This window comes from Passer domesticus, chromosome 21, assembly GCF_036417665.1.
Source record: "Passer domesticus isolate bPasDom1 chromosome 21, bPasDom1.hap1, whole genome shotgun sequence".
Classification (NCBI taxonomy): domain Eukaryota; kingdom Metazoa; phylum Chordata; class Aves; order Passeriformes; family Passeridae; genus Passer; species Passer domesticus.
Window position 1 is genome coordinate 5,746,809 of NC_087494.1, and position 20,736 is coordinate 5,767,544.

At 49.3% G+C, this 20,736-nt stretch overlaps 1 long non-coding RNA gene across 1 annotated transcript; it reads right to left on the bottom strand.

Annotated features, from left to right (window-relative positions):
* Positions 1-9,171: 9,171 nt before the first annotated feature.
* LOC135284929 (uncharacterized) lies at positions 9,172-20,718 on the bottom strand. Its single transcript, XR_010350006.1, has 2 exons — positions 18,064-20,718; positions 9,172-9,710 (listed from the first exon to the last, which is right to left on the bottom strand). It is a non-coding gene; the product is annotated as an uncharacterized LOC135284929 (long non-coding RNA).
* Between the last annotated feature and the right edge of the window lie 18 nt (positions 20,719-20,736).

Below are 20,736 nucleotides of genomic sequence, written 5' to 3' on the forward strand. Positions count from 1 at the left end.
GGCGCCTGTCTGCAAACTGTAACCGAGCTGCTGCTGGAGCGGCTCCAGACCCAGTCCCAGCCCCTTCTCCTGCCCCAGCTCCTGCCCCACGCAGTCCGTGTCGTCTCTAACAGCACTGTCTTCCCCCGAGCAAACCAAAAAAAGACCCCTGAGCATCAAGCCGTACACTTAGAGTGAACTTTTTCTCTCTTTAACATTCAGTTTCCAACACTAGCAAATTTGTGGAAGACCAGCAATAAGCTCTGTTTGTGCTAAGACAGGAAAAAATATTTTAAGAATGCTGAAAGCATCTGCATAAGCATTTTTGGGTTATCTCACTTCTCTTGTTATTTGATGTGATCATCTGTGCATCTATCATGTTTTAGAAATTCTTTTAAGCTTTTTGCCTAATTTTGATTGATAATGTAAACCAGATGTAAATCCCCTTTGTTCATGAAGTGGAGAAAATGGCTTAGAAAATTTGTTTCAAGAGTTTGTGTGCTTTGGAATTTGTTGGGTTTTTTAGTTTGCTTTTGGGATTTTTTTTTTTTTTGGATTTGAGGTTTTTTGTTCATGTTGGGGTTTGTGGTTTTTTTTTGGTTTTGGGTTGGGGGGGTTTTGTGTGTGTTTTTTTTTGTTTGTTTGTTTTGTTCTTTCTTTTTCTTTTTTTTTTCTTCTTCCCTGTTTGTTTGGTTTGGGTTTTTTTCCTTCTAGTGTTACTGGGTATTTTCATAGTATTGCTATCAACTGTATTGCAGTAAAGGTTTTTTTCAAAATATACTTCCTGAAATATGCATTGATAATTATACCTGATATTTTCTACATTTTTAGAAAGTCCCTTTCTTTAGCAGTAACCTGGACATTTGCACAATTCCATCCCTGACACCAATCTCCACTTGTTAACAGAACATGTATGTTCACTTTTCCTATCTCTTCTAAAATGAAGAGAATGATTTGGAGGTGAGATGGGGAGAGGAAGCATCAAGCAAGAAAGGGAAGTGGAAAAGCTGAGTGCCCACTCACTAGCTGTGTTTTCCAGGGAGTGCAACACAGGTTTCACTTGTGGTTTTGCATCTATTTAAATACTGGTCCTCTTGGATCCCTCCTATGATAGGGATTTAGTATTGAACCATGGTCAATATGGTGACTCATCTCTTAAGGTTTAGCAATTAGTTTTTTATTAGAAACCTTGACAGATCTTTGCTACCCAATACAATTTTACAATAAACTCTTTCTGTTTTGAGCAGGTAGAATGGATTTGTTATTCCAAGACAAAACAATTTAGTGTCTTAGACCAAGGGATGGTATAGGGATGTGTCAGCCTCATCTGGATCTAGCTGGAAAACCAGTTTAAAAAAAAAAAAAAAAAAAAAAAAGGCTGCATTCCTGGGCATTCAGATTGGAAACCTGTTCAGACTACACTGCAGCTCCTGCCTTGCCCACTCTCCCAGGCTTTCTCTTTGTGGAAGGTGGAGCAGAGGAGGAAGCTGCTGCAGGTACAGGTCCCACCCTGATATAAAGTCAGGAACTTGGAAGAGCCCTGGGTTCAGTATTGAAGCTCTAGCTCAGACACTTGCAACGTGTCTGACTGTCTGCACAGGATAAAAACAAATTTTTGGGATGTCAGACACAGATGGTAGAGATTGGCTCTGTTTAGGTCTTGAGTGTTTCTTCCACCAGATAAATTAAGGCATTGCTTCTAATACATAATAAAGACAAAGGGAAACCTTGTGTACCCTTTGATGCAGGGCACCTTCTCATTCGTTGACCAGTTTCCGGTACATTTGGGTGTAACAAATTTTCTGATTCTATCTGAGATTTCATAATGACTCTGACATTTTCATAAATCTGGAGATACGGGATTTCCAATGCTACTTCTTAACTGCTTTTGTTTCTCAGCAGTTGCTGCCATGCTCTCCCATTTCTCATTTTACACTCTTTTATTTGTATGTCGTGAATAGGATTATTTCTAGCTTTCCTGTAGTCACCTAACTCCCCCTCTGCCTTATGTTCTTCACCTTGCTCAAAAAGCCAGACAATGTTTCACTGATTGTCTCAGATATTGTCATTAATTTCACAAAGGAGAAAGGATTGAACATATATCACATAACATTTTCCTATCAGTCCAAATTCAATTTGGCCTCAGCATTAGTGCTCAAAAAATGACTAGCAATGAGTCCAAGTCTGGAAGAAGTTCTCTTAGCACAGAATTCTGCTCCTGAATTTCATCTTTCATTGAATAAAATTGTTTCCAGCAGTGTCAGGACAGAAAGCACTAAAGCAAGTGAGAAAATGAATGGCATACCATGAGTCATGGATGAAACCTTCCTCATGCACTACGAGAAAGTTTGCTGAGATGTAAAAAAGAGTAAAGAGGAACTTGGCCCACAATTGTGGGCTTAAAGCCAACAGCAGACTGACTGTAGGACAAGGGTTTTTTTCAAGATGAGACATCATGCTGTAATGTGTAAAGGGTGTGGGTTTTTTGTGAATCCAGCATCTACCGTTTGACAGGAGTTTTGAAAAATAATATTTTTTTGCTACAGCATTTACCTCCTTACTGAGGCAGAATTCAAACTGTATCACACTGGGGGAAGTGTCAACCAAGTCTGGACAGAGAGAATTCTGGTCTGTGCTTAGAATTGTTCCCACTTTTGTGGCAGGAAGGTGAGTAACTTCTAAGTGTGGCCCTTTAGACTCTCTTGTACTGGAACCAGACCCTGGTCTCATGTGATCAGAAAGAAATGAAAATTTAATTAAAAAACCACTACATATTTCCCAACATTTCAACAGAAAAGGGGTAAAAGAAGATGCTGAAGGGTCAGTGCTCAGGGCTTCCCGACTTTCCACAATTCCACTTTGTCATTTTTCTACAGAGTGATTTGTTTATAATAGCATGTTGGGTTATCATTTTGTTTTTCTTTTTTCTTAGGGAATTCTCCCACCCCCCCCCCCCTTTTTTTATCCTAAGAAACAACAGAGATCGGTACTTAGGAAGGGCAAAAGAAATTGCAAGCTCAGGGGAGAGAAGGGCATCTGGCTGCGCTTCTCTTATCTGAGAGTTTCTCTCGGAGGGGCAGAGATACTGCAGGAATTGGACTGCTAAAAGAAAGGCCCAGGGCAGCTGCCAGCTCGATTGCTCTCTTGGCTTCGGAGAGGAAGGCTGGGGCTGCTGCTTGGGGTGGGAATTCGCTGCCACTGCAGGAGCCCAGCCCGGTCCTGCTTCTGCCCTGGGGTGAGGCTTTTGCTCGTGACCGAAGCCACTGAGCTGGGACCTTATTACCAGCTGCCTCACGTCACAAAGGACCTTCACCATCTGCTCGGGTGCCTCGGGGATCCCCGAGCCTCCTCCCCCTCCGAGGGAGCCTCTCCCGGCGCTGTTCGGGAGCCGAGCGCGGCCACTGCCCAGCGCCGCCGCTTCTCTGCCACTGCTCCGGGTTTTTCACTGCCCTGTAACTCAGCACCCCCGCCTGCCGGGACACCCCTCGGCTCCTGCTACAGCTGCGCAGTGTCTGTTACATTTCGTTTGCTGCTCCGGAGTCTGCTCGTCCCCGCGGTTCCAGCCCCCGCTCCGAGGTTCCCGCTGCAGCCGCTGCCGCCACCCAGCGCGCCGCCATTGCCGTGTGAGAGGCGGCACAGCGCCCCCTGCAGCCGCGGGGGAATCAGCGCAGCTGCCCCGCCCGGCCGGGAGCCACCGGCGCCCCTGGCGGCCGTGCCCGGAACTGCGCCAGAGGGGAAAGCGCCTGGGAGAGGCTGGGGCTGTGCTTGGGGCTGTGCTTGGGGCTGTGCTTGGGGCTGGGGCTGTGCTTGGGGCTGTGCTTGGGGCTGTGCTTGGGGCTGTGCTTGGGGCTGTGCTTGGGGCTGTGCTTGGGGCTGGGGCTGTGCTTGGGGCTGTGCTTGGGGCTGTGCTTGGGGCTGTGCTTGGGGCTGGGGCTGTGCTTGGGGCTGTGCTTGGGGCTGTGCTTGGGGCTGGGGCTGTGCTTGGGGCTGTGCTTGGGGCTGTGCTTGGGGCTGGGGCTGTGCTTGGGGCTGGGGCTGTGCTTGGGGCTGTGCTTGGGGCTGTGCTTGGGGCTGTGCTTGGGGCTGTGCTTGGGGCTGTGCTTGGGGCTGGGGCTGTGCTTGGGGCTGTGCTTGGGGCTGTGCTTGGGGCTGGGGCTGTGCTTGGGGCTGTGCTTGGGGCTGTGCTTGGGGCTGTGCTTGGGGCTGGGGCTGTGCTTGGGGCTGGGGCTGTGCTTGGGGCTGTGCTTGGGGCTGTGCTTGGGGCTGGGGCTGTGCTTGGGGCTGGGGCTGTGCTTGGGGCTGTGCTTGGGGCTGTGCTTGGGGCTGTGCTTGGGGCTGTGCTTGGGGCTGGGGCTGTGCTTGGGGCTGTGCTTGGGGCTGTGCTTGGGGCTGGGGCTGTGCTTGGGGCTGTGCTTGGGGCTGTGCTTGGGGCTGTGCTTGGGGCTGGGGCTGTGCTTGGGGCTGTGCTTGGGGCTGGGGCTGTGCTTGGGGCTGTGCTTGGGGCTGTGCTTGGGGCTGGGGCTGTGCTTGGGGCTGTGCTTGGGGCTGTGCTTGGGGCTGGGGCTGTGCTTGGGGCTGGGGCTGTGCTTGGGGCTGTGCTTGGGGCTGGGGCTGTGCTTGGGGCTGGGGCTGTGCTTGGGGCTGTGCTTGGGGCTGTGCTTGGGGCTGGGGCTGTGCTTGGGGCTGGGGCTGTGCTTGGGGCTGTGCTTGGGGCTGTGCTTGGGGCTGTGCTTGGGGCTGTGCTTGGGGCTGGGGCTGTGCTTGGGGCTGTGCTTGGGGCTGTGCTTGGGGCTGGGGCTGTGCTTGGGGCTGTGCTTGGGGCTGGGGCTGTGCTTGGGGCTGGGGCTGTGCTTGGGGCTGTGCTTGGGGCTGGGGCTGTGCTTGTTTGTTGTTGCTGCTATTGTTGTTTGCTTGCCTTATTTTTTATATATATATATATATATACTAGTAAAGAATGGTATTAATTTTCCCATATCTTTGCCTGAAAGTCCCATAATTTCAAAGTTATAATAATAATAATTTGGAGTGAAGCGGGTCATATTCTCCATCCCAAGGGAGGTTCTCCCCTTCCTTGGCAGATATCTGTTTTTCAAACTAAGGCATAGCACATGCTAAAAAGAGCCCTGTCTGTAACACAGGAGCCCCAGAGCAGCTTCTTGTGGTACAGCTCATTCACAGTCTCCCCCAGGTGCAGGAGGAGGTGTGTGGTGGGATACACCAGCCTTCAGGGTAGCATCACCTACTGTGTCTCACCCCCACTGGCTCCCCAGGATTCAGGAATTCTTCCAAACTTATAGGAAAACAGATTTCTTGGCAGCTGAATACCATGAAAGCACCACTGAAAACAGATGTGCTGGCCAGGTAGAAAAATGGCACTGCTTCCTTCCAGATTGTGGCAGCCTTTGGAGCCAGACCATGGGTGTGCCTTGTGCAGAGCAGCTGCTGTTTAAAGAGATAAATAGTAACATTATTCTAAAATCAAGGAAGGGATTATTCACATCACTTTTAACGAAATATTGGGCCAGTAATGTCTAACACTGTGAGTTTTGTCTTTCACAACAGAGCTGGATTTTATTCTCGTTAGACTTCCAGGGATCCAACTCTCAGGGCAGCCCCAGTTCTCAGCAACCTGTGGAGTTCAGGTTCCCTCATTTCATGTGCCAGCCACTCATCATTTAGCCATTTGGCAGTTTGGAGAGGACAGTGAAGGAGGGTGGGGGCTGGCTCTGAATGCAGTTCCTCTGGGTTTAAAGAGCTTGCATTATCAGCCAGAAGCAATCCCAGCTCTGCTCCAAGAATCACTTAAATCATTGCTATGCTGGTGGAGCTGTGGGAGGGGAGCATGCAATGCTCACACGTCTGCATTGTTATTATATAAAGCCTGGCACTCATCTGCTAAAGCAAACAAACCCAGGGTTTTTTTCAAGACAACCATTTGGTGCTTAATTTTCATATCCACAGTCCAACTGCAGCTGGCTGGGTGCCCACCACCATAGAGTTATTTACATATTTTTCTCCAGCAGCTGCAGTAACCTGTTCTGTTCTTCATGTCTTGCCAGGCTGGCTCAGCCTTTGTCATGGTCTCACTGGAGAGAAATATTTCAGTCTAATGCGATTAAACAAACAAACCAGCTCCCACTGTAGTTCAGTTTTTAGTGTAGAAAGGTCAAAGTAGAAACCTTTGGTTCCACTTTGAAAGAGAATTATCTCCTTATCCCATCATGCACTGTAACATGCTACATGTGTTTGGGAGTGCTGATTACTTAAGCCAAAGGTTCTGTCAAAGATAAAGTTTGCAGAGTAAAACATATGTGAGAAGGAAGAAGACAGGCCTAAGGAGATAATGAGGTATGTGCATGGGATCATCTCTCTTGGATATATTACATGATTAATCAAGGAGATGAAAGGAATGCTATTGTGTTTGTGGGGATCCCAGATGTAGGAAGGAATGATGCATCTGACTCCATGTTCTTAGAAGGCTAATTTATTATTGTATGATACTATATTATATTAAAGAATACTGAACTAAACTATATTAAAGAATAGAGAAAGAAGGCTAAAAAACATTAATGAAAAAGTTGTGACTCTCTCCAGAGCCTTGACACAGCTTGACCCTGGTTGGCCATTGAGTCAAAACAATTCACATGAAACCAATGAAACAATCACCTCTTGGATAAACAATCTCCAACCACATTCCAAAGCAGCAAAACACAGGAGAAGCAAATGAGATAATATTATTTTCCTTTTTCTCTGAGTCTTCTCAGCTTCCCAGGAGAAAAATCCTGGGCGAAGTGATTTTTCAGAAAATATGACTGCCACAGAATGCTTTCTGCTACTTCAAGGTGTGCTCCACCCAAGATCTCAAAGTATTTTACAAAGGATAATTCATTAAGCTTTATAATCATCTTGCCACAAAACTAAGATGACCATGAAGATTTTTCAGTTAATGTCTGTATGTTTAGAGTTTCATGAAGTAGCTCTTTGAAACTGGCTTTCACATTACAGAATAATAGAATCGCAGATTGATTTGGGTTTGGATTGGAAGGGACCTTAAAGCACTTCTTGTTCTGACTGTTTGCCTTGGGCAGGGACATCTACCTTCCACAGGCTGCTCCAAGCCCCGTCTAGCCTGTCCTGGGACACTTCCACGGATGGGGCAGCCAGAGCTGCTCTGGGCACCCTGTGCCAGGGCCTCACCACCCTCACAGGGAAGAATTTCTTCTCAATATGCCATCTAACCTTGCCCTCTGGCAGTGGGAAGCCATTGTCCCTTGTCCATGCCCTTGTCCAAAGTCCCTCTCCATTTCTCTTGGAGCCTTTTTAGGGGCTTTCAATATATCTGTCTCATTGGAAAATGTTTTTCCAGTCCACAGCTGGGGACAACAGTGAAGTGCTGGAGTACTGCCTCATTTAACACTTGTGTTGGAGCTGCATTTCCCTAAAGAACAGCCCCAGCTAACCATGAACCTACAGTAGGAAGTAATTTCTGTCTTGAGTTTGGTACAGTCAGGAAAGACCATGCCCTACCCCACTTTCCTGCAGCCTGTGCTCTGTACTGAATTTTGAGGGCTAGCAGCATCACATCACTTCTTTCTTTACCATGAGAATGCATGTAGATGGGCAGGAGCAAGAATCAGAAGTTTTGGGCAGCCATGAAAGAGATTTGGAGTAAATGGGCAGGAGCTACAGCAAATGAGGAAAAGCTTTTATTTGATGGTGATATTTGCAGGCTTCCTCTGCACTGTTAAACCCCAGTTCTGAGTATGAGAATAGCATAGATTTGAAGGATTTAGTTTGTTTTATACTGTTGGGAAAAATTTTGAATGTACAAAAAAGATCAGATCAGCTTCAGCATGGCCCTATGTAGTGTGGTGTGACAGGCTGGCATGCAGAAAATTGTGCCCTGGAAAGATCAGAGCCATTGCTCGGGGACTGGGTGGATGTCCTCGATTGGTGGATAATCTACCCAAATGCAGGAATTTAAGGCTGGGCCTGTTCTGACTGAACCTCTGAGCTTCTTCAAGTACAGAAGGCATAGCCCCATGGAATCCAGAAAAACAACTGCTGTGTTCAAAATGGGCTTCCCAAACTGTAGAGAACTAACAAGTGGCATGGATTCACTGACAGTCCTTCCTGTGTGCCAAGGAGACCAGGCCAGTTCTCCTTCCAGGAGAACTTTCTCTGTCTACCAGGAAATATTGCCCCAGTTTCAGAGGCATGGTGTCCACCTCTGTCTCTCCCATTAGTGTGGACAGATCTGTGATATTCCCATCATAAATGACCATCTGGGGATTTACTCACACCACTAACAGAGATGATCCCCAGCCCAGTGCACGTGTGTGCAACCCCCAAGGCACATGTGGCCACATCCTTAAGGACTGCTTGAGGTCGAGCACCAATTTGGCAGTTATCTTGGAGAACAGACCTGAAAACACCTGTCTGACATGTGAGACTCATACTCAGCTTTAAACATGGAATTAATCTGGTATTTGCTGGGTAATAAGGAAGCAGTTGATAAACTATGATGCAGCTGTTGCTTGGATTTGCATTTTTAGAACGTGTTTGGAGTGGGAAGCCAGGGAATGCTAGCAAACTGCAGACACTTAAATGGTCTCAGAATGGAGGAAGGCAGAGAGATCAGTTTGAGGCTACATGGCCAGTGAGGCCATTGACAGTTTATATTGATGATTTGACTTAAAAAGCAATAAAGAGTTAAGTCAGTGATGCATGGTGGGCATTGTGTAGATGAGCCTTCACTTGCAGGAGTCATAGTGCAAGTGGCTGCAAGTGTGCATCTTCTCATCTGTGCCAGTATTGGGCTGGTCTGACTGGGCCTGTAGGAGCAGAATATCAGATCTGCTCAAGCCTGGCAAGTTTGCATGTTGCAGAACATAAATCACTATTTTCCCTCTCTACCCCTTCTAAGCAAGTATGTTTGGATGGTACCATCCCTGACTGTTCTGGTTCAGTGGCCGTCCCACCCTGTGGCAGGGTCTGGAGGACTGGCCTGAGGCCAGTAGGGAGAATACCTTCACCTTACATCTGGCAAGGAGCTGGAAGTCCTTCCATTGTAGTGCCTGGGCACCTTCTGGTCCTCAGCCAGCCTCAGGATATATTTGGCTTCATAACTAGGACTCGCAGAAGGAGAAATTTCTGTGTGAAGAATCTATACCTCTGTGGGCCACCCATGGGCACTGTGACTACTGAGCCCTTTATTTTTGCTCTGTTACATAAATCTCTTGAATTTAGTTTACTTTTTCATCTAGTTTTCTCCTCACTCTACACATTTCTCCTTTGGTGTCAATGACAGGGAGCACCCTGGCCACACCAGCCAATTCATGACCAATTTTCCTTTTAGTTATTGTAAAAAGTACTTTCTCTCGTAAAAGAAATAGCAACATTTGCTTTCTACAGGACTCTGCTGTTGGGATATATACACAAGGAAGGACCAACATCTTATTGGAAGATAGATACCCCCATTACTCTTATCTTCCCAGGAAGCAGTCTTGCCAGGTTGTCCCTGCAGTCCTTGGCCCATTGGTGAGTCTTTGCCTGAATGAACTCACTCTAGGAAGGACCTCCCCTTTGCAGTTCCCCCATCTTCCTCAACCTTTGCATCATTCTTGCTGCTTTTCTGACTTCCTTTGACTTGAGTACTTCTGTGACCAGTGGCTGCAGCCTGCCCTGCAGAAGGTTACAGGTATGCCCCGGACTCTGCAGATGCTCCTAGTCTGCAAAGATAAAGCACAGGAAAGTAATCCATCCATGTGAACAAGGAGAAGAAATGTTAGAGTTCTAAGCTTTTGTTAACCATGTTGTGTCATGAGCTCAGTCATGAAAACTCTTTTGTAGCTGGCAGGTGGCATATGGTACAAGCAAATAGCACAGCTGAGAGCCAGCTTGCACACAGCTGCTCCTCTGGAATGGTGTCACTGGAGAATGAAGAGGAGTTCTTCTCACCTCCACCACTCAAGGCCCTCTTGGAGTGGATAAGAGATGTGCTATTGCTCAGCAGGACTCAGCCTGGGCAGGCAGTGTCCAAACAGCTTCTCTTACAGGAAGCACCTGGGGCTTCTCAGGTAAATAAGCCCAGGTCACCTCAAGGCTGCAGCAAAGCTTGTGCCAGAATGGTGGAGGATCCTTCACACAGGCACTCTGCCTCTGCAGAAATGCCTCCTTCCTCTGCAGCACCTATGTGAATTCGCCTGTGTAGGCAACAGCAGTTTGCAGCAATTGTCCCCTTCATTGGCTGTGACTGCTGCCCATGTCTCTTGTCCATGCTGCAGACTGAGCATCTCAACTCATCTTCCCCTCCAACCTCCCCTTCACAGTCAGGTTCCCCAAAGGCTCGTGCTGGCAACTCCTTCTTCTGTGCCCTGTTCCTGCACAGCAAAGAGCTGCATGCTGGGCCTGGAGGAGTGCTCCTGCTCGGGCCCAGAGCACCATGCCTGGGTGTCATGGTTTGACACTGGCCAAATGCCAGGCACCCACAAGAGTAATTCGCTTACCCTCTCCTGCTACAGTTGGGCAAAGGAGAGGGAAAAAATTAATGAAGGGCTCATGAGTTGAGATAAAGACTAGGAGAAAAAAACTCTGGTTTAAATTTAAAGGTACAAATTAAATTTATTATTAACACACTCAGAGGAGGATAATGAGAAGTAAAGCAAGTGCTTAAACCACCTTTTTTCGCCCCAGACCCTCCCTCCTTCCCACCAACAGCACAGGGAGACAGGGTGTGGGGGTTTTGGTCAGTTCATCACTTGAGATCCGTTCATTCAGGGAGAGGAGGTTTTTTTTTCTGCTATGCCATGGGGTCCCTTCCATGGGCAGTCATCCCAAAACTGTTGTGGCACAGGTCACTCATCCAAGGGGTGCCGTCCCCTAAGGACAGGCTGCTCTAGTTTGGAAGCAAGGGGTCTCTCTTTCTATCTCTGGAAGCTGGGGCCCCTCTCTCTATTCAGGTCTCCCACTGGATCGTGGCTTTCTCTGACATCCACCCGCTCCGGTGTGAGCACTTTTCCCATGGGCTGCAAGTGGCTTTCTTCATCCCCCATGGACATGTCCATTCAAGGGGACAGTTTGTTTAAGTACAGTCCTCACTACAGCTTGCAGAGGAATCTTGGCTCTGACACTTGGAACACTTCTTCCCCCTCTTTCTTTACCACTGATCTTGATGCTGGCTTGTTGTTTTCCCTCATGAGTCCTCACTTCCTCCTGTTCTCTGACTAGAAGAAGACAATGGTACCTACTGCTTGTGGGTACCCTTGTCAACAAGTTTTACTAATTCAAAGATTCCTGCAGGATCCCACAGTGCTGAGGAGTTGATCTTGCCTAGGTTCCACACTGGGAATCACTTGCCATGCTTCTGCTGCCAGCCATGCGGCTCTGCTGCATTGCACAGGCAGTGGTGGCTGCTGCAGCACTGCACCATGCAATGCCTGTCCCCATGCAGGGCACTGGGAAGGGGAAGCCGCCACCGCCCCTGCCCTTCTGCCCATGGCACAGCTGGCTGGGAGTGGCCAGGTGGGCAAGGCTCACTGCAGGCTGCACCAAGATGGCAGCAGCTATGGCAGTGCATTGCTACATGCTACACCAGGGATGGCCCCAGTGGCGGTGCTTCACTATCCTGGAAAAAGCTCTGTGTGTGCTGTGTTGATTTTCTTCTTAAATATGTTGTCACGGAGGCGTTACCAACATCTGTAATTGGGCCAGCAGCATGTCCGTCTTCAGAGCCATCAGAGATTGGCTCTGTCAGACATGGTGAAGCTTCTAGCAGCCTGTCACAGAAGCTACCCCTGTCCCGCTCCTCAACCCATCACCCCTCGCTACCAAAAACCAGGCTGAGCCAAACCAACATACTGGGTCAGGGAGAGGTATGGGGGTGCCAAGAACACACTGAGCTAGAAATGAGTACCAGCTTCAAACATTTGTCTGAAATCTGAAATCCTCACAGGCTCCACTGAGATGCCAGTTTGTGCTCTTGCCTCTCTCTGGAAGCTCTTTATAGCTGGACAGCCCAGGACCCCACTGGTACAGAGTGACAGTTGGGCAGAGTTCATCCAGCCTCCTGGTGCTGCCCAAAGGGGCAATGCCCCCTGACTTCTCCAGCCACACCATCCAGCCTGCTCCCTCTTGACAGCATTGACTTTCAGCTGGCCCACCAAGGGACTGAGGTATAGCCTCATCCCCACAGAAGCCATTCCTAGCTACATGGCATCTGGCCATTGCAAAGCATTGTCCACCTTGTAAAAGTCAGCAGGAATACAAATGGAACTTGCATTTGTCCAAAGTGATTACTTCCAAGGGAAATCTGTGAGTCTGTAAACGGCATTTCCCATCTGATAAGGGTGAAATATTTCCATCCCCAGCAAGACCAGCAAGGAGGAAAGGTCAGTTTCACATGGTCACACTGCACCATGCCCGGGGGAGCAGCAGTGTAAAATTCCCTGTACCAGTGGCTGTAGGGGAAACCCCTTTTGTGTGGGTCTCTCACAGAAGGCAGGACATTGCCTTCTCAATGACAAAATTAAATGTATTTTATCCAAGGATATACTTTTAATTTGGAAGTGATTAGAAACTTGCAAGACCAAAGCTAAGGCATCTATAATTGCAGAAGTGGATAAAAAATCAGGGAATTTCATTGCATTGCAACAAAGGTGAGGCTGTTAAATCAGTGTTGTAAGGCTCAGTGCAGCCCCAGAAGGGTTAAATCCTTTCCTTCAGAAGAAAAGAGCAGCCTGCCTGAACTGACAGCTGCAGACGGGTCCTCTGCTCAGGCAGAGCAAGCAGTTGGACTGGCCAGGTGGTCAGAAACCATAATTCAGCAGAGGCTCCAAGCCACAGGCAAGGGTGTTTTTTCCGGTTTTTCCTAGAGCAGCTGGATTTGGGAACAATTGCTGTCTGTGGCAATATGGATGACAGCTTTAGCAGTGTGCATGTGCTGTAAAAGAAGACCTTGCACAAAACAGAACATCAGAAATACAGGCACCTGTAATACCCTGTTCATGGGCGTTATATGTGGTGACCAGGGAGCTGCTGCAGGGGCAGCTGCCTTTCTCCTCCTCACAGGAGGGCACTCGCATGGCTCCTCTGTATGTGTCTGTGTCCATGCACATGTGCTGCTCCAGAAGGGGGACAATGGCTTGAGCAGAGCTACTGGTGCCCTTGCATGTGGCAGATGTAGGAGCAGGATTTAGCCAACTGTTTCTTCTGGTTTTGGTGGTAGAGCCTGTTGGTTTTTGATCTGGCTGCAAAGTCTTGCAAATTATCAAATACTTCTGGGGGAGACTGTCTAGACCTCAGTTTGCTTACTAACAGGAGCATTTTCTTTAAAGTCAGGCTCAAACTCTTTCACCTGGAAGACCCAAGGACCACTGTGAAAACTGTCCTGTGATGTGATGTGATATGATGTGATAGGATGTGATGCGATGTGCAGGGCAGTGTTTTGTTTAAAAAAGTGCTTGAACCTAACTAATAAACCACCACCAAAGACGGTAGTTTGTCTCTGACTGCCTAAAAGCAGGGCTCAAAACCTCTGAGAGAGCCAGTGAGGAACACAGTAGGTGGCCAGCACAAGGCAGCCAGAGGCTGGCCTGGCTGTACTGAGACTGCTGCAGCAGCTCCCCATGCTGCAGCAATCACTGTGTGGGAGAGAGACAGCATCCAAAGGCAGCAGGATCATTCCAGTGGGAGAGGGCTATTTTTATTGAAAGAAGTAGCAGTGAGCACTCGGTGGTGAACTTTATTTCCCTACCAAGGAGTTTAAGCAAAGAAGCCTTGTGGATGTGACAGCCTGGTCAGAGAGTGAGAAAACTGGATAAGTTTTCTGAGAATTGGCTTGAGAGATTTTGGGGAGTTGAAGATAAACAAATATAGATTGTTATTATAAACAACCTGCAGGTTCTGTTTTCCTACTCTCTGTTTTCTTGTTTTTCTCAAAGATTGTTTATAAGAAAGGCATCTTGTTAATTAGCCAATCAGGGGAAATGTACTGATTAATTGACCAAACAGGTCTATCTATATCAGAACAATGTATAAAAAGAGAGGATCCGAAGTAAAGATGAGGTGCTGTGCAAACCAGCCTTCTGGTGAATCTGTGTCCTTTCTTACTCAATAGAGACAAAGCCTCAGTTTGGCTCCGATTGCTCCCTGGTTCTATTACACACCAGGGACTCCTCCACCTCTGTCATCTCACCAACAGAGGCTGAACAGACTCTTGTCCAGCTCTCTCCTGCCCAAAACAGGACAATGAAAGAGCACAGTGGAGCATTAGTGGCAATTACCATCAAGCGCCCAAGCAGGACCATCACAGAACTACGTGCCCATAAGAGAGGCCTTGCTCATCATCATCACAGGTTTTGTGTCTCACAGCCACAGCCACTTACTAGCTGGTAAAGAGAGATATCATTTCTGTCCCCACATCCTCTTTTCGAAGACATGTTCTGTTTTGCATGGGAGTAATTCCATCCCTGAATGAGAGTGCCACAGCTGCAGAAATACCATGTGTGATGAACCCCATGCAGAGATTTTTGCTGGCTGCTGTTGTGAGTAATTATTTTCTGGAAGACAGAGAGGCTTCATCACTTGGGGAAACATTGTGCATGGACATGTGAAGCACAGGGCAGAACCACACAGCCCTGAGCCTTAAGAAGTGAGTGGGGCTTTCAGCTGTTTGAGGTCCAGAGGCCTGAAGCAGGACAGCCAGGATGCAGTGGGGAAGGGGCACTTCCAGAAGAAACCAGACATTGAGCAACACCCTTTCAGCTCAAAGGGAAAGTCTCTGGCTACCTATGGGAGTGGTGCTGTAGTTCTTTCACATTGATTGCTATGCATATTTTGTTAATTAACATAAAACAGTAGCCTCTGAATTTAAGATAGCCTGGGTTTATGCATGAGGCTGAGCCTGTCTCCTGCCTGCCTTCCCTATGACCAGTCTCTACCAGCCTCCCTGGGGCTACTGGCTTATGGGGTGACCCATGCTGCCTGCTGGAAGACATCTAGCCAAAAATTAGGTCTAGATCTTGGCAAATGCAAATACCTGCATCTTGCAAGGCCTTGGCCACGAAGGGGTAAGACAGGAAGGTGGAGCACTGTGGAGCACTATCAGGCTACTGTTTTGTCTGTCCTCCTCCCTTCTGGGGAGATGATTCAGTTAATACTTGGAAACAACAGGTAAAGGGCTTCCCCCACTGTGCCAGCTATGAGAGCACATCCTGTAAGACCATCTTTCATCTGATGTTATACAACAATTTGTTGGTGGGTACAGGCTTCACCCTCTGGGAATTCTGGCTCTCCTAGCAGGAGAGAAGGGAGCTCTGCCTTTCCATAGCTGCAGGTGGTGGACCTCGGAAGGTGTGTGTGGGTTTTTGGCCATGGTGTAATGAAGGGGGATGGCTGAAAGATGAATGCAGTCAAAAGGACAGGTGGCAATCAGTTTGTAACTGCTTTAAGAATCCATTCCTTTGCAGTGAGAGGATAAGTTTCAGGTTCAGAAGACAGTGCTGTCCCAGGGACCACCATTCTGCTGTGCATCCTGTGCCTCTGTGAACATAGCTAGTGCTGGTTCCGTATTTGGAAAAGAGGAAGGACACTAAAATAAACTTAATCTGTCTTGAGACACAGAAAGGCTCTGTCTTGATTTGAAAGACAGGTGTCTGCCAAGGAAGGTGGAACCTCCAGTGGAATGGAAAATGTGATCCCCTTCCTTCCGAAATATTTTAACTTTGAATTTATGGAGCTTTCAGGCAAAGATATGGGAAAAGAAATAGCAGTTATTTACCAGAATGTATAACCAAGCAAACAAACAAACACAGTAGCAGCAGTAATAACCACACAGACCACACAGAGTGTGAGCCCCAAGCACAGCCCCAAGCACAGCCCCAGCCCCAAGCACAGCCCCAAGCACAGCCCCAAGCACAGCCCCAGCCCCAAGCACAGCCCCAAGCACAGCCCCAAGCACAGCCCCAGCCCCAAGCACAGCCCCAAGCACAGCCCCAGCCCCAAGCACAGCCCCAAGCACAGCCCCAGCCCCAAGCACAGCCCCAAGCACAGCCCCAAGCACAGCCCCAGCCCCAAGCACAGCCCCAAGCACAGCCCCAAGCACAGCCCCAGCCCCAAGCACAGCCCCAAGCACAGCCCCAAGCACAGCCCCAAGCACAGCCCCAAGCACAGCCCCAGCCCCAAGCACAGCCCCAGCCCCAAGCACAGCCCCAAGCACAGCCCCAAGCACAGCCCCAGCCCCAAGCACAGCCCCAAGCACAGCCCCAAGCACAGCCCCAGCCTCTCCCAGGCGCTTTCCCCTCTGGCGCAGTTCCGGGCACGGCCGCCAGGGGCGCCGGTGGCTCCCGGCCGGGCGGGGCAGCTGCGCTGATTCCCCCGCGGCTGCAGGGGGCGCTGCGCCGCCTCTCACACGGCAATGGCGGCGCGCTGGGTGGCGGCAGCGGCTACAGCGGGAACCTCGGAGCGGGGGCTGGAACCGCGGGGACGAGCAGACTCCGGAGCAGCAAACGAAATGTAACAGACACTGCGCAGCTGTAGCAGGAGCCGAGGGGTGTCCCGGCAGGCGGGGGTGCTGAGTTACAGGGCAGTGAAAAACCCGGAGCAGTGGCAGAGAAGCGGCGGCGCTGGGCAGTGGCCGCGCTCGGCTCCCGAACAGCGCCGGGAGAGGCTCCCTCGGAGGGGGAGGAGGCTCGGGGATCCCGGGGTTTGCCCCGAGGCACCCGAGCAGATGGTGAAGGTCCTTTGTGACGTGAGGCAGCTGGTAATAAGATCCTAATGCAAGAGATGCTTGTATAAGCAAAAGCCTCACCCCAGGGCAGAAGAAGCAGGACCGGCAATAGGAACCGCTCAACAGTTCCCTCCAATCTCGAGACAGAGAGAGAACTGAACCCAAGCCCTCACATCCCAGCCAAAATCTTGTTGTTATGAATTAAAAGTTATCTATTTTTTTTTTAAGGTTGCAGAGTTAAAACAAATTGGACCAGTGCTAGCTTCATTGTTAAGAGTTCTTCTTCAATTACCTGTTAATGGTTGGTGATTAACCATTGTCCCCCTGATGATTGTCAGAGATACTGCAGGTACCAGGAGAATGGGAGTGGCATCAGTGCTAGTATGCAGATGAGAAATGCATTGCACCCAGAATTTTGCAGTTTTCCAGGAAAACCCCTAAGAATTACGAGCCAACATAGAACTAAGTGACCTAAGTGACGTCTGAGGATGGGAGCGTAGTCCAGTACCTGCTTGGATCCTTTTTGCTTCTCACCCTAACCTGAAAAGATGTTGATTAAAGAGACGCCCCGGGGTGTTGGACCAAAAAGGGGGAATCTGCTAATCTCCCGTGAGGACGGAATCCCCAGCTCTGCCTGCAGACCAGCGGACAAAGCTGCGTCATCCTCCTTCTCCGTGCCACTCCTGGGAGCAGCGGCGGCGTGGGCGCAACCCGTCGATTTCTCCCCACCTGAGCTGATTCTTCTTAATAAAGGCATTAAAAAGGAGAAAGATCTCCTGCCCATTTATTTCATTGTGATGTCTCTGCCCTTCCAGACCATTCCAGAACTTTATGACTCTTTCCGTGAAAAACTTTTTTTCCTAACATTCAACCTATATTTCCTTTGATGCAGCTTGAGACTGTGTCCTCTGGTTCCATCAGTTGCTGCCTTTCAGGAAGTTGTAGAGAGTGATAAGGTCACCTCTGAGTCTCCTTTTCTCCAGGTTAAACAAGCCCAGCTCCCTCAGTCGTTCCTCATAGGGCTTGTGTTCCAAGCCCTTCACCAGCCTTGCTGCCCTTCTCTGGATGCACTAAAGAATGTAAACATCCTTCCTAAACTGAGGGGCCTAGCACTGCACACAGCATTCAAGGTTTGGCCTCACCAGTGCCGAGTATAGGCGAAGAATGACCTCCCTGGTTCTGCTGGCCACACTATTCCTGATACAGGCCAGGATGCTGTTGGTCTTTTTGGCCACCAGGTCACACTGCTGGCTTTCCCCCCACCTTGGCCACTTCTTTCATCTCTTAAGTACCAGTCGTTATTGTCTCTTAGCAACAGATGGGAGAAAAATCCCTGAGAGAAAAACAACAATTCTAACCTTCAACAGGCTCTCTCTTCATAAACTTGGAGCAGCCCGGGGAGAGTAAGGTGCTGCACTTTTTCTTCTTTCCTTGGTCTTCAGTGAGGTCAAGAGGAACTCTGGCTTTTACAGTTCTGTTCCTGATGTCCTTGCAATGCCTGTGTATATCTCTTGGGTAGTTTTGATGCTGCTTCCACCCCCCACATTCTTAATTTTTGTATTTAAACATGATCCAGAATTTTCCACTCAGTCTGTCTGGCCTCGTGATATACTTGCTGAACACTGGGATGGATCACTCTTATACTTGTTCTCCATTGGTTAATCAGAAATTCAGGTGGCTGTTTTACATCTACCTCAGCTCACTTCTACTTCTCCAGGCTGTAAAAGGCTTGTTCCTTCCACTGCTCCTCATGCTCCAGGCCCCAGACAGCTTCATGGCTCTCCTCTAAACTTATTCCAGTTTATTCAAGTTCTTCCTGCTTTGCAAGGCCTGAACACAGCACCACTGGTGCAATATAATGAGTGCCAGGTAAAAGGAACAATCCCTTCCTGGGCCCTGCCAGGTGAATCCATGCAGCCCAGGACATCACTGCAGCAGCCAGGACACACTGCAGATGTTCATCCTATTTATGGTCCACTGAACCCACCATGTCCATCTCAGCAGAGCCAGTCAGTCCCAGCTTTGGATTCAGCTCAAATCCTAAGGCTTCCTCTACCTTTTTTCTGCCCCCCCCCCGGTCCTTGGGCTCACCTGATGGGTAACACTTTACTTGTAATGGCTTTAGGAAAAAAATAAGACAAAGAGTGAAGAGATGTAATGCAGAATCCAAAGAAAGATCCAGCAGAGATGCAAACCATTTGCAAATGCTGGGAATGCAGAGGAAGACATTTAGCAATGATGGAATGGGGCAAAAGCTTCTGGAAACTGAAACTCTGGATTTTCTATTAGGGACTTGGTGCAGGCAACAATAGGAGGCAAGAACTCTTGTATTGGAAAAAAGGCAGGATTTGAGGGGTGTCCAGTGCAGCGTAGAAAGATCAAATTATGAGAAACCCACTGGGAGTGTGGGAATTATAGATCCATATGTTTCTGCATGAATGGAAAAGATGTCCTGAGAGGAAGGTAACAATAGTCAGGGTGTGAGAGGGAAGAGCCCCATGCAGATGCTGCTGCTGGGCTGGTGCTCACAGACCAGGCAGAATGAAGCAGCAGGTGCTGCCGCCTCCTCTTCCAGGCAAATGTTTATTTTAGGGCCACCTGTATTTGATGAAGTCACAGAGCCAGAGCAGGTGAGGACCCTTCTTCGGCACATCCAGAGGTGAATGAGCAGCCACCCTATGGCAGCTCCATGCACATTGGCAGGGGCAGGAAAGGTGACAGGAGAGGTGACACCTCCTCCAACCCAGGGCTGCAACAGCTCCTCCTGTGAGGAACCCAGAGCTCCTGGATGGGGAGACCTTTAGCTGTCCCATGTGATAGTTTCTCAGTAGCAAACATGATATCAACCTCATGTTAATTTTAGAGGTGCAGATTGACAACAGAACTGGCATTCATAACTTTTCTTTGTTGACTTTCAGAAACATCAGAAAATATTTCAGAAAGGCAGTTCCCTCTGGCTGTGTAGGACAGTCACCCCCACCCTGCAGACACCTGTTCATACTCTGCCCTCCTGTGGCGAAAGGCATCGGAGTCAGACCTGTCCCACTGTCTAAGCCATGAACATTCCTCACTGCTGGAATCTGTGCCATGAGGGGGTGAGAGTCCAGCAGCTCCGAGTGCGTGAGCTGGGACCGCTGCTCTGCGATGAAAGGAACCAGTCGTGCAAAGACGAGCTCTACAGTAGGATGTAAAGTTCTGTAATTTGTTTCAAAATCAATGATTTTCAATTTCAAGTAATTATTTTCCATTTCAACAAATTAATCGTCTTTGAAAGCAGAAGTTGAGTTGCACATGTTCACCTCAGCCTTGTTTCAGAGGTAAGAAAATCCAGTATCTTTTATTCCAACAAAATCGCTTAATCTATTCCTTTAGGTTTGTCTGTCAAATGTTATCAAATCCTGGCCAAGCAATACCAAAGTTATAATTTATGGGGAGAAATTCTGTAGGTGCGGGGCTGTGCGAGGTGGGCACCCCAAGTCCCCCGGCCGCAGCTGAGGGGAACCAGCAGTTCTGACAGACCACCTGCTGCGGGGTGACCGTGCTCTCATGCCCGCTGTCCCCTCACACCCACCATGGCCCCACCGCGGGGTGACCGTGCTCTCATGCCCGCTGTCCCCTCACACCCACCATGGCCCCACCGCGGGGTGACCGTGCTCTCATGCCCGCTGTCCCCTCACACCCACCATGGCCCCACCGCGGGGTGACCGTGCTCTCATGCCCGCTGTCCCCTCACACCCACCATGGCCCCACCGCGGGGTGACCGTGCTCTCATGCCCGCTGTCCCCTCACACCCACCATGGCCCCACCGCGGGGTGACCGTGCTCTCATGCCCGCTGTCCCCTCACACCCACCATGGCCCCACCGCGGGGTGACCGTGCTCTCATGCCCGCTGTCCCCTCACACCCACCATGGCCCCACCGCGGGGTGACCGTGCTCTCATGCTCGCTGTCCCCTCACACCCACCATGGCCCCACCGCGGGGTGACCGTGCTCTCATGCCCGCTGTCCCCTCACACCCACCATGGCCCCACC